Here is a 14,601-nt window from a genome sequence, read left to right as displayed (position 1 = left end):
CTCTTCTTCTAGCTCATTTATTTATGAGAAAATTTGAATCTTCCTATCCCTTGAAGAGAATGCCCCCCTCCCCTGTAACAGGAATGAAGTATGCCAGAGCTAGGGTTCAAATTATTGGGCAGGGGAAGAGTAAAGGCTGGTCTGGTGGTTAGCAATAATATCCATGCTTTTAGTTGTAAAGATTTTTTTCTAAGGAAAAGAAGCACAGCCTCTGTGATGTGGTAATAACATGGAGAACCAAATATTTGGCCCTTCAAATTCCCCAGTCTTCATTTCAGCCTGGCTAGAAAGGGAGATTGAAGCCACATTCACAGAAATGTCATATTTATCGGTGGTGATAAATTTGGCAGAGTCTGGAGGACTCATCTGCACTTACTTTAGCAGCAAAGGCTCAGCAAATGGGCAATTGCTTCCCCAACATGAAAAAAGCATCCTAGAGCTCAGCAATTGATTGAAAAAAATGAGGCAAGCCTACCAAAGATGAGAACTCTGGGAGATCATTCAGGTTCAGAGAAAGAATCCAAGCATGGCTAAGAAAGGCAAGCTGACTTGCACAATGAAAGGAACTGAGTGGAGACTGCATACAACAAATACAGGGAGTGGGGCTCGTGGTGAAGTTATTATTTTTTCCCATCACTTAGAAGACTAGGATCAAACTGCTTAGCTCAGAATTCTCCTGGTCTACAAATCCATCTCTGAATCTTTGGTTTTAGTTCTATTTTTCTAAAGCTCAAGGAAACTCACTGTGTGTTGGGGAGCACAAAGAAAATAAAAAGGATTCAAACTATTTTATTCCAATCCACTGAGAAATTAGATTTCTGAAAATATTTCAATTAGGTTTGTACCTCTGTGACCCTTCAGCCCAAACAACAAAATCAAGGAGCTGTGAGTTATATATCTGCCAAACAAGCTAAGGAAGGCTCTTAATAAGACGAAGAAAGACAGATCCCTTGGTAAGGCAGGTAGGAAGGGAAATGTACATGTTGTTCGGTGTTTTAAAGAGTTTTTGAGAATGTTTGGCTTCTGCAGAGGCAAACCACACTCTGAGTGGCTCCACTCCACACCCTGTTTGGTAGGCCAGTTGATCTAACATCTATTTCAACTCCACACTAACGTGGCCAGGCCGCATGGCCCACCTAAGCTCTGCAAATGCGAAGGTCTGTTGACAATACTGTTTTTCCCTTGCTTATTATTATGTGTTGACATCCAGACAGATTCTCAGGCAGGTCCTGAAGACTTCAGATTTTCACAATATTACAATTTCAGCAGACTGAATGTTAAAAATGGAAATTGGACAGACTGTTATCAACTTTAATCGACCATTAGAGCATCGGAGCCTGAAGGCACAGTATTTAACGGTTGGAATGGGGTGGTCAAGTAAAATGCTGTCTCTTTCATTTGGAATCTGGGAATAAAGCCAACCCAGATAAAAAGGGAAAAAAGCCATTACTCTGACAGCTGTGGCAGAGCAGGAGGATCAGTGTTACAAGGAGGCCAAGATGCAAATATCGCAGTACACTTGGGTAAGGCTTGTGGACTGAATTCTGGTTTGCAGATTTTTGTACATAATGGACATAAATAAGCCAAGGAATGAGATACTGACCTTGCAGGATGAAGGCTATAATCTAGTATCAGAAATGGATCCTGTGACTTCATATTGCATGGCCGGACCTGGCCTCAATATGTCATCACCTTTCTGTGTAGCCATTGCTGTCTTCCAGGAGAGGCAAATCATTTGCTGCCTTGGTAGGCTTCTCTGCTTCAGCCCCTGGGCATGGAACACTATGTATGCTTCAGAGAAAGCTTCTGGAATTAAGGTTTTTAATTACATCTGACATTAGTGAGCTTTCACCTGTTGGCTGCCATCTTTTTAAAACCACCCACAGGAAGAAAGTTGCCTTACTGGAAGTTAAGGTTCCTTTCTCCTGGGTGCCTCTGTTAGCCACACCACAGATTCCTTCCCGACACCATTTACTCTGTTAATGTGATTTTGCACATTATGAACTTTCAGAATGTTAAACCAAGAACAGTTTTTTTTTTCTTTTAAACAAAATATATTGTTTATGTAAAGAGTCTAATGGCCCATAGCAATCCAATTTACATGTAAAGTACAAGATTTCATATTGAATCAGTTTTATTACCTCACATATGAAAGATATCGAGCAGTGGTAGGTATATTGTATTTGTATCAGAAAAATACAAGGGCAGATTTATTGGGCCTGTGCTTAATAATATTAGAATCGATTATCCAGATGAGAGGCGAGACATACGTTCACTGTGGGAGGAAAGATTATTTCCACCATGCCACTGTTGTCCAGTGAACCCTTCCCGCTCTTCACTCAATGAAATAGCCATAGTTAAAGGGTTAATAAGGCTTCCCAAAGTGATAACATTAACTTTCTATCAGCAGCCAGGGAATAATTGATACCATTTAAAATTTATTAAGCACATTTGGTTTGCTGGGCATTATACCAATCCCATAAAACATAAGATATTTTATCACTGGTTGCTTTGTGTGCTATGCTGATTCACTTGACCTCTCAGAAGCTGAATTTAATCTTTCCCATATTTTCTACATTAGAAAAACCTCAAACCTATTTTTCTTTATATTTTAGCTTTTCTTTCTATAAATTCCAATCACTAGATGTTCTCTTCACAAAGTAATCTGTTCTTATAAACTATCTGCAGTATTTTAGGAGTGGGTTCATCATTCTTTTAAATTAATTGGAAGGCTTTTCCATAAGCACTGCTGTCAACTCAGAACAGCTAACCCTTTGGAATGTTCCTAATGGTCAGACTCTCGACGACCCCTTTCTTTTTATCACAGTAAGTTTTCATTGGATATGATTGAAAACCCCAATTCATATCACTTAAATCATATGGGAATAAGGCACAGTCTTTATTTAACAAAAACAGAAAGGAGAAGGCAAAGCTATAAAGGGTCATGTGATAATTTGAAACTGGACTAATGCAAAAGTAAGTTTTCTTATAACATTTTGCTGGGATTTTTGTCATATTTTTGGATACCAGATTTTTGCTTTGAGTTTTCACTTCTAACATTTTTTTCATCTTCTCAAGAGTAGAAAGAACTCTCTTTTCCAATCTAGTTTTTTTCTTGGAGAAAAAGAGGGTCCCTAGCTGTCTGTGACTCAGTTGATGTGATTTTGCTTTGGGATTTAGTTAGAGTGCATACATTTTCCATGGCCTTCCACCCTCTAGATATGCAGGCAAAATTCAAGAACTGCATTTCAAGTGAACAAAACTAGATGTAACAAAGTTTTCTTGCAAGGAAATGAAAACAGATTAGTAAACGCCAGTCCACAGTGTGATTCTTGCCTATGCCCCAAAGACAAATCACCTATACTCACTCTAGAGAGTGTGCATGTGCTGTGTGTGTGTGTGCGTGTGTGTGTGTGTGTGTGTGTGAATTTTTGTGTGTGTATGCATGCACATCTAAGTGTGTGTGTGAGTTCTGCACAGTATGGTCTGTGATATGTATTAGATATAAAATCATTACACTGTGGACATGGGTTTGTACTAATCCTATCTTCCTTCAGCAGGAAAAGAATGCTGAGCCAAAATACTGAGCCTATGTATATTTCCTACAGAAGCTTTGTTTCCCCCTTCCTCCCTACAGATTCCCAAGTCTAGACTTAGCTGCTTAAATCCAACCTTTGTCAGCAAGAGTGCTATTCAAACAAAGAGGGAGCCGAAGCAGTTGAACCTCTGCCCAAACAGTATCTGAGCCACCTGAGTGGATCATAACTGCATGGTAACCTGTCTCCAGAAATCTCCATTAGGTGCCCACTGAATAAAGGAACCATCCAGCGATGCTTTCTCTTCAGAGATGAGCATTCTAATGGAGGAAGATACACATTTTAATAACCTGACTTTCAGAGGCTCACCTCATGCCTAGACTAAGAAGTTCTGTTTTTAATGTGCTATGGTTCATATTCATAATATGTTAGCTGCAACATCTTCCAGTGATCACCATCCCTTAATAAGCAAGCATCCACAGTACCTCATTCATCAGAAAACTAAACAACTCAAGAACTGGTGATACTTTGTCATTCCAATCTGATTCATGATTTTTTATGGCTCACTGCTAATGTCTAAGCTAATGAGTGAGGATGTAGGGGAAGACATGAATAGGAAATGTATATGGCTTCTCATGGAATTCACAGACTCCTCAGGAAGGTAAGTTTCATACATGATGTAATTAGAAAGTACCACAAGGATGTATGTAAATAAAACATCAGTGAGTCTTTTTAGGTTCAGAGAAACAAATATTCCATTATATCCACCTTACCCCACCACCAAGCAGAAAGTACATTAACATATTCTTAAAATATTTTCAGCGGTAATTGAAGTAATGAGTTCTCCTTTCCTCGTCTACATGCAGAAAAGTCAAGTAAGCATATCATGTTGGTACTTCATAATTCCATTTACTTAATGAAGCAAAGAAAAAACATCAATATAGCTACCATTTTTATTTGAATCCAACTGTGTGGGTTTCCACCTTGCTTTCTTCATACAAAATGCATTTCTCTTAAAGAAAAGTGTTACATATGTGGTAATTACTACCCATTCTATTTCAGTCTTTTAAATACACCTGACAAGCCCACATTAGCTGTAAGGAGAAACTCTTAAAAAGCAAACCTTCCAGGGTGTCTCCTGGCCCTCCAGCCTGGCAGTTCTGGCCCTTCCATTTACTAATTTCCTATTTATCTTCCATTCTCTTTGACTCCAAACTTGGCTTCCATACACTATCCAGTTCCTTGGATGGGCCTTGTCACCCCTTGGGAACATGACTTCCTGTATCTTTCTGTATCGGCCTTTACACTAAGGGAAAGACCCTCCCTCTCCCCACCGTATCTGAACCTGGATGCAGCCCTGAAAGACCCCAAGATAGGATCATTATGAGGATGACGACGTGACTGTAAAAGACAGTGTGCTGAAAAGCCCTGGGATTCTCTCTGGCTAGAGGACTTTGTTGATGTCAGACCAGTGTCCTAAAACATCTGTGTATCTGCCTACCGTAAAGCCACTGCTGGTGAGGGAGCTCTTCCACGTATGGCAGCACAACTTCCTTATGTCTTCGTTCTAGCACAACGCCTAGAAAAATAACATGGAGATGATTAATTAATTAATTAATCCACGCTCAAAGATTAATTAACTCCCCCAAACAAAACTTCCATTTATTCAGTGGTCTCAACTCGAGTTGAGAGAGAAAGCAATCTAATTGAATTAATTCACTCAAAGGCATAAATTATTAAAAATACATCAGTCTGAAATAGGACTTGGCAATGGTATTTTTAAAAAGCTTCCCGGGAGGTTTTCACGAGCAGCCTGGCTTGAGAACTACTGGCATAAGAAGCCCTCTGCACTGCTTCTGCTGCCGCTCTGCCAGTGTTCACCCATCACACCCTCCCCTGACTACATCACAGCGGGGGCTTTCTCAGGCAGACCTTGCCTTCCCACATTCCATGTCTCTCTGACCACATCTGCAGAAACCTGAAGTAAAGGATAGTGTTAGTTACTTGTTGCCCCAAGATCTTCCCATTGTGCTTCACAGTTGCCTCCTGAAGTCAATGATTCTTTTCCTCCCTTGAGCATGGATGGCAAAATGGCTTTATTTTGATCAAGAATTAAATCACCAGTGTAAAATACCACCTCTCCACTAAATCAAAAAACACTCTGGAAATTAGAGGAACTTTGATGAATCCAAACAAGAAAAAAATACAGAGATTAAGTTCTTAAGATTCATCTGCAGCAGTTCATCAGAGTGGCAGGTAGGACGTGGCGTTGGTTTTCTTTATCATAGTTGCTGGGACTATGAAAGAGAATCATAATTCCTGATGCCTCTTCCCAATGTTTCCGAGTTCTCTGGCATAAAATAACCACACAGTTTGGACCACACAATGACTTAGAAGGTGCTAATTGCAGAACAGAGGGTTCCTGCTGAGGGATTCAAATCTGACTCATCCTATGGGGTTTCTGCAATAACAGACAAGTTCTCAATAATCAAGCAGAGTGAGTTCAGGGCAGTTTTCTAGGACATAAAAATGCATGTTTACCATGAAATCACCATAATTATATTCTCTGATGATAGATCTGCTATACTCATGAAATATGTAGAGCTTGTTCATTTAAGATGATCTGAACCCCCTCAGCTTGTCTTCCACATACATGCCTATTCTGAGAAATTTTGATGTAGCAGAGGGAACAAAGGTGGGGGATTTATCAGATTAATTAATACACAAGAGGAAAGAGATATATGTGATTAAACTAACTTCCCAGGTTCATCATAAATATTTCATCCATTTATGTGACTCTGCAATTCTGTCTTTGTCACTTAGAAAAAAGTCCTAGATATGAGACTTGAAAATTCATAGGAATGAAACAGGGCATAAGGATTCTTATAGCCAGGGCCACAGCCAGGAAAGTAAAGAAAGATGGACAGGACATTAGTCAATGGATTACAATGCCAGGAAGACAAGAAAGACCCACCATCATTGCATGCTGATTCTCTGTGGGCAACATACTGTAGGAAGCACAGGAGGAAGCCTTGACAGATAAGGACAGCCCTCAGAGAAGTGGAGAGCCAAGTTACATTCCCCAAACTCTCCTTTACGTAAATCTCCACTGACTCTGGAGGGAATCTGGGATTTTCTCCTCAGTACTTTCCCTGTTATTTTCCTCACATGATCCCCTGGCCCTCTACCATCTATGTCCTCCCTTGTCCCTTCTGTCTGTCTGGCCTCTAAAACACATCTTCAGACACCAGGCTCCAGTTCAGTTCCTAAGGTCTACCATAACGATACTTGTTCAATATTATGTACATCATTGGTAGCCAGGAGCTTCTATCTGAGTAGGGTTAATTTCAAGAAGCAAAGCTTCAACTACCAAAGTAATGAAAAAGAAATTTTATTCTCTACTCAAATCTTTCAAAGGATATCAAAAAGTTCCCAAATGCATAGTTTATAGATATGTCTGTTAAAACACTCTTTTGTCAATTTCCCTTCCATCCTGAAAATACTCCAGCAGCACACTCTTCAATATCTCCCTAGAAAATACCTCTTCTTGTCCGGCCCATGAGGCTTGCTTTCTTCCTTTATTTCAGAGGGGAGATCAGGAGAGCAACAATATGCTCCTCTTTGGAGTTCTGGGGGAAGAGCAATGCCTGTGAACATACAGATCTCATAAATTTATATATCATACACTCAAACCATAAGCATGCATTTGAGATATTTTCCTGTGTACCAATCCTGTCTTTTCAAATACATTATGAATTCTTTAAGGAATGAATTATGCTTTATTAGCCTTTGTGTTTTAGTGCAATGTAAGTTTTCAATAATTGTATGCAAATTGAATGTAAAAAGTAACATACATACAAAAATGTCATAGAGTAAACCTTACATTTCATTAATTTCTGCTGCAAATACGACATTCAGTTGTTATTTGCTGGTGGTGATAAAATAGGAAGGGCTGGATGGGGCAGAGGTCTGGAGCTCACTCACAGGGGAGTCCCTGTTACTTACTGTCATGCTACTCCCATCCCTCTGCATTTCAGTCCAAGCCAGTGCTGATGCAAGGTCATGGAATTCATGGCAAGGCACTGAGATTCCTGAAGCATTTTCACTTGAGACCAAAGGTTCAAAATCATGTCTCTCAGCTGAAGAACTGCTAAACAATATAAGTATCAACTTCCAAAAACACATAACCACAAAGGTCTCAGGGATTGTTTATTCCACTCTTGGACACAGTCAAGAATTCCCTTCTAAAGCATCTCCAACATGGACTGACAAATGCAAATTACACAAAAACCCCTCAAAATCCTGCTGCACAGCTCCACATTTTAGAAAGTACTCCCCTGAGGCCAACCAGACTATTTCTCATGAAATTTTTGTCCCCGAGTCCCAGTGTTCGCTGAAGTCAAATAGAGATCCAAGTGCTACATCATGTGATCCATAAGATATTTGAAAACAATTCTTGGCTGTTCTGTCACTCTTTTTTTTTTTTTTTTTTTTTTTTTTTTCCTTTAATTAAACTTCCTTTCTACAAAATCTTCTTTATGTAACATTCTGAATCTTCTCATGGTTAAGAATTGTGAAAAGTCTGAGATCTTACCCTGCTTACAAGTTAACAAGCTAACCTCCCACAATTTCAAAGATGATGGCCAGAGACATAAGACCCCTGGGACAGAGACAAAGGGCTTTATTACTCATGGCACTGAAGGAAACATGAGTTTCATTTTGCATCAGCTCTCCTTGCTTGTCAAGTCTCAAAAGGCACCAGATGGGAGATGGGGTAAGGTGAACACTGTACATACTGTAAGTTTGTCACAGCTGAAGAAACCTGAGCTCCAGAAACCTCCATTCGAGGTTAGAAAACTTTTCCAACGTTTGTCCTGGGATGGGGAGATATCATTTTTATTTTCCTAGGGAGGAAACAAGTCTGCTCCCTTCTCCCAGATCGATGCCCTATATCTACTCCAAAACTATTACAATAATACAACACCCTTAAAAAGTTAGTCCACAACAAAATTGTCACTGCCTTTTCTTCAAAAGATGGACACAAGTCAGGAGACCCATGGAGAATGGTCTGTTGACAGGCATCTGCTCAATTTCCTTGACTCTTTCCAGACACCTCGGTTGAACAATGCACTGTTGTACCTTTCTGGATGGGCTTGATTGGTACAGAATATTAGAACTGTCACCCTTACAAGGTCTCACACCTACCTTTACCAATGCAGCCAAAGATCACACTGCTAATTTGCAGACTGTGATTTTCGGAGATACAGAAAATCTTTCAGTAGAGTTGTATTACTTTGACTCTCTAGACTCAAAACAGTTTCTTTGCCAAGAGCAAATGACCTAGGAAATAAAGCACTATGTCAGGAATTTCATTACTTGGGCATTCCTACCTTGTCTTGGGCAGAATCGCTTGGAGCATGTGAAGCAGACAGAGGCTCACCCCAAATCTCAGTCTTCCACCGTTATTGAGCTTTCAGTCAACCAAACCTTGAAGGTTTCTTGACCTAAACAGTTACTCAGCCTTTTCTCCTTCTGCTATAGACTTGAACAATTATTTCTATGATCTCATGTATATATTTACGTAGGTTTTGCATTTACAAAATGATATATTCATCTCATTAGATACACGCTCTCCTTTCGGTTCTTTACAACCTGTTTCATCCCTGGGTTTATTATACAGCGTGATCCCTACACTCCAAAGACTCGATCAACTTGGTCCCACAGGTTGTCTTTTTATTTTTCCTTATCAATAACATCATGAGAGGAATTCATCTCAAACACAAGATCCAAGGGTTGCGATGTGAATGACATGTACATGTGTATACATAAATGCATCCCCAAAGACACATACAGGAATGTGTCCACTTGCATGAAAGCAAAGGCACAGTGTACATGCTTCTCCTAATACATACCTGTACACACCTTAGTACAACATTAAAATGGGCCCACGGCACACAGCAGGCAGGAAATCATCTGTGCCACACACTGTCTGGTTAGACCTGAGAACTCTTGCTGGAGCCAGAAAGGGAGGGTCCCACAGTGAAGCAGGGGGAGCATCTTCTCAAGGAATACTGTTCTCATGGGGACACCCGGGCAAAACACCCTTGGAAAGACAGCAGAACCAATACCTGGAGCTTCTATTACAGGTTAGCACTTCAGATGAATTTGCCATCCTGTCACCACCAACACTGTAGCAATGGTCTTCTTGGACTTACTTTGTATTTAATAAAATCAAGGCCCAGACAAGGCCACGTGTCCATGTCACAGGTTGTAAACGCCCAAACCTGAGCTTGATCCTAGGGCTTCCTGACCAAGGCTCCAAACACTGTCAAAGGTGCTGCTCTGATCCCAGATAACTTCTTGGCAAACCCCCAATCTGCATCGCCCAGACCCCAGCCTGCTCTTCCCTTGCCACAGCTGCTACACACATCTGGAAAGCTAAGTCCACAGCTTGGGAAGCAGCCCCATTCCATTCCTCTGCCCTTACCCAGAGACAGGGCAAAACTGCCACCTGCCTGTAGTCAGCCCCTTTGTCCCAGAGACAATGCCAGTTTCCCATCATTCTCCTTGAGCATCCTATCTTACCCTGCCCCCTTTCCTACTTTGCTAGCTTCTAATTCGCCTGATTTGCTTTTCATCAACAGCTAATCAAAAGGCAGAATGTTTTATTATAAAACAGTCCCTCGGCAGAGCCTGAATAAATTTAATCTCCAATAAATTTAATCTTGGATCCTCCAATTTCTGGTGGTATGATTTCAAGCAAGTCATTTCACCTCTTTCCGTCTCAGAGTCTTTATCTGTAAAATGGGCAGAATAGCAGCATCTACCTATAGGTGGTGCCAGACAGTTTGAATGAGCTGGTAAATGAGGGGCACTTAGAACAGAGGCACACAGTGAGCACAAGACACCAGCTGGCCCCCACCTGTGCAGCTCGCAGAATCCACCAGACAAGCCAAGCATGGCCCCTGCCTTAGGACTGACAGGGGAGTCCATGTAAACACATAATTAGACAAATAATTAATTAGAGTTGAGATGACTTCTCCGAAGGAAAAGTACAAAGTGCAACGGGAGCATGTCCCGAAGGGTCAGGATGAGTCAGAGCCAGTGAGATCAGGGGTCAGCAAACTGTAGCCTGGCTGGTTGTAATAAATAAATAGAGCACAGCCTCCCCTTCCATCTATGGACCATCTATAGCTGCTTCCAATCCACAGCAACAGAGATGAGAATTCAAGACAAAGACATCATCACACACGAGCCAAAAACATCTATCTTCTGGCTCTTTAAGAAAAAGTTTGCTCACCCCGAGTCAGACAAATAGGGAAAGGAAGACACTACATACAGAAGATGAAGGAAGGTGGGTCTGGGGTCAAAGGAACTTGGAAAACATGAGTCTGTGAGGCATGAGCTCCTTTACTTCCAAACCCATGTCTAAAAATGCATGGACATACGCCGCTGGCTTCACATCCCCTTCCTCTCTGAGGAAGGCAAGTCCTCCCGATTCCAGACAACATCCCCTGCCCTGCTCGGGATGCCCCCCAGCACCCCCAGCTACCCTCCTGGACTTCCAGCTCTCATCCTCCCTCCTGGCCCCTTTCCTCACTCACTCCCTCTATCTGGCAGGGCCACCATCTCCCTCCCAGGCCACCCAGGCCACAGACACCAAGGGGCCATTTTTTTTTAAGTCTAAAAGTTTTTTATTTATTTATTTTTATTTTTACAGACTGCATCTTGACTCATTGTACACAAATGGGGTACGACTTTTCATTGCCATGGTTGTGCACAATGTAGATTCATGCCATTCGTGTAATCGTACGGGTACATGATAGGGTCATGACGTCCATCTCACCCCACCCTCTGTCCTGCCCCCGCCCCGTCCTCCCTCTCCGGGGTCATTGGTAACAGTGTCTCCTTCGCCTTCACAAGCCCCCAAGTCCCTGCTTCATAACACTCACTGCCCCTCATTCACTTCATGTCCACTGCCTAGTCAGGCCATCCTCCGTTCTTACCAAGGCCGTCTCCTCTTCTCCCTCCTCCCTCCTCCCCACGACCAGTCACCCCGCCTCCAGGACCAGTCCCTCCAACCCATCCTCTCCACTCTGCCTTCAGGGTCATCATCCCAACATGCAAATCTGACCATGTTGCTTTCCTGCCTAAAACCCATCCATGCCTCCCAATTGCTTATGGATAAGAATACAAACTTAATGGTTTTTAATTTGTTCTTTTGTGGGGGGCAAAAGGGAGTACCAGAGATTGAACTCAGGGCCCTCAACCATGGAGGTACATCCCCAGCACTATTTCATATTTTGTTTAAAGACAGGGTCTCTTAGTGCCTTGCTTTTGCTGAGGCTGGCTTTGAACTTGCGATCCTCCTGCCTCAGGCTCCTGAGCTGCTGGGATTACAGGCGTGCTCCACTGTGCCAGTCAATTTGTTCTTTTTAATTATACATGACAATAGAGTATATTCTGACATTTTATACAAACATGTAGTATATCATATTCTAATTAGGATCCCTATCTTGTGGCTGTACATGATGTGGAGATTTACTGTGATGTATTTATATGTGGATAAAGAAAATGTGATATGTACACACAATGGAAAATTACTCAGCCATAAAAAGAATGACTTTATGAAATTTGCCAGTAAGTGGATGGATCTGGAGACTGCCATGCTAAGTGAAATAAGCCAATCCCCCAAAAACGAACGCTGAATGTTCTCTCTGATGTGTGGATACTAACACGTTCAGAGGATTAGACAAAGGGGAATGAAGGGAAGGGAGCCAGGACAGGAATAGGAAAGACAGTGGAATAAATCTTACATGATTTTCCTATGTACATATAAGAATACAAACTTTCGGTGGACCTAGACAGACACCATTACCCTACGTATATGTATGATTACACGAACGGTATGAATCTACATCGTGCACAACCATAGAAATGAAAACATGTACCCTATTTGTGTACAATGAACCAAAATGCAGTCTGTAAAGAATAAAACAATAATAGTAATAATAAATAAAGCTGAAGGAAGAATCGAAAAAAAAAAATGAATACAAACTTTTGAACAAGGCACAAAAAGCTCTACATAATCTGCCCCTACCATATCTCCAACTCTATCCCCTACAGACTGGGACCATCTGTCCTATTGTAACATTTCATTTTCTTCTTGACCACCTGACACCTTTGGATGCCATTCCATATTTCACACATTCCTCACTTCCGCATGGGGGGAAGGAAATATAAACCGGATGTTCACTTTCCCAGCCTCCCTTGAAACAAGGGTGCAGGTCTCCTGAGGTTCACCTCGGCCTCGCCAGTCGGAAACCCAGATGAGGTTTTGAATCTGAGATTAGAAGCTTGAAGAAGGATGCACAGCCTAGAATCCACACTGGTGTAAGCATAGCACCACTGCCAGGCTCTGGTGGCTGTGCCAGTCACTGTGTCCAGCTAACGGGTACCGACACCTCCACTGGACGATGCAGCTCTGCTGTGCAGTTCTGAACATGGCCCCATCTCCTAAAACTTCTACCAGTCTCTGTTCTTTAATAAATTCATTTTTCTGCTTAATCTAGCAGACTTAATTTCAGTTTTCTGACCCTAAGAATCCAGATGTACCTGTGAAGTTTTTTCTCACATCCTATTCCGCCCAACAGGGAAAACCAATCTCTCTTTCATGCCCCACCATGCCCTAACGCACACACACAAACACACTGTTTAAGAACTACAAGACACATCTGACACGCATATTCATGTCTCCCTCTCTGCCACCCTCTCCACCAGAGACTCGCATTCATTCATCAAGCATAATGTTTCTGCTCAACACCAGACACTGCCCTAGATCCTGGGAAAACAGCAGAGCAAAATATCCCTATCTTTATTGGGCTTGTGTTTTAGAAGGTAGATGCATGTCTTGCTTATATTCATCTCCAATGGCCCCTGTAGTTCTAGACACAGAGAATGCACTCAGGGCACAGTGACTGGGTGAGTGGATGAACAATGACTTTGTGTCCCACCGCTTTCTCCTGATTCTCTTCAGTTCAGCAAAATGGCTAAGATCTCAGGGTCTGTGACCTTCATCCTGAGCATGACTTTACCATCTGCACCATGGCTGTGGAGGCAGGACGGACCCCATGATGTGCCCTGATCATGTTCGCCTTTTACTAAATCCCTGGCATAAGAATATCTATCATTCCTTTCAAGCAGCATGAAGTTAAAAGCTGGTCAATTGTGTGTTCTTGTAACTGGAGTTGTTGGTGACCAAAGGCTTTGGTGTACTTCTTTGTGTTCCCTTTTGCCTAACATGCTAGGACTTGGAACATAGTAGGTATTCAATAAACTGAGAGTGAATTTGCCTTATTGGTGCATATATATGCATATAACCTCACACACAGAGCACGTGAGCAGAGCCACAGTTTCTAATTTTTGCAGAAAAATTCAGAACAGCCTCTGATTAGTGAGCTTGCTCCATTTCCCAAGAAATCATTTTAACCTTTAAACACAGAAGGTCAGCGTCTCCTCTCTCTGCTCATGCATAATTCCCTGCCCTCTGCTCTTCAGTGCTGCAGCTACCCGCCTGAGAGAGAGACAGAGCCAGCAGGAGGAACAACGCAGGTGCTCAGAGGCCCAGGCCACCTCCCCGGGATTGACTAAACCCTCAGAATATGTTGTCTCATTTGCTACATTATTAATAAAATTGTAAGAAGTTGGGGAGAAAACTTTTTTCCCACCTAGAAAAATTAGCATTTATCCCACACACTGTGCAAACTTAGGAAGATGAACATTAATAAAACAGAAAATGTTCCCTTTGAGTTTTATCTGGCAGCCAATGCCAGCAGAGGACTTTGAAACAAAGAAGGAGTGGATGGTCAGGTCGGGTTGTGCCGGGTGGGCACCGTGGTGGCCCCAGGTTGTGGCCAGAAGAAATCCAGACAGATGTACCTGGAGCCTTCCCACAGAAAACGGGTGGCAATGTTGGAGGTGGCCTGTGACAGGGGATCCCACATGGGCAGTGGCTCATGAGAGACCCAGAGATGAAGAATTACTGAAATGAGGCCAAGGTCAGACA

The sequence above is a fragment of the Sciurus vulgaris genome (genome assembly GCF_902686455.1).
Source record: "Sciurus vulgaris genome assembly, chromosome: 14".
In the NCBI taxonomy this organism is placed as follows: Eukaryota; Metazoa; Chordata; class Mammalia; order Rodentia; family Sciuridae; genus Sciurus; species Sciurus vulgaris.
The sequence above is the reverse complement of the archived record's forward strand: the minus strand, read 5'-3'. Positions refer to the sequence as shown.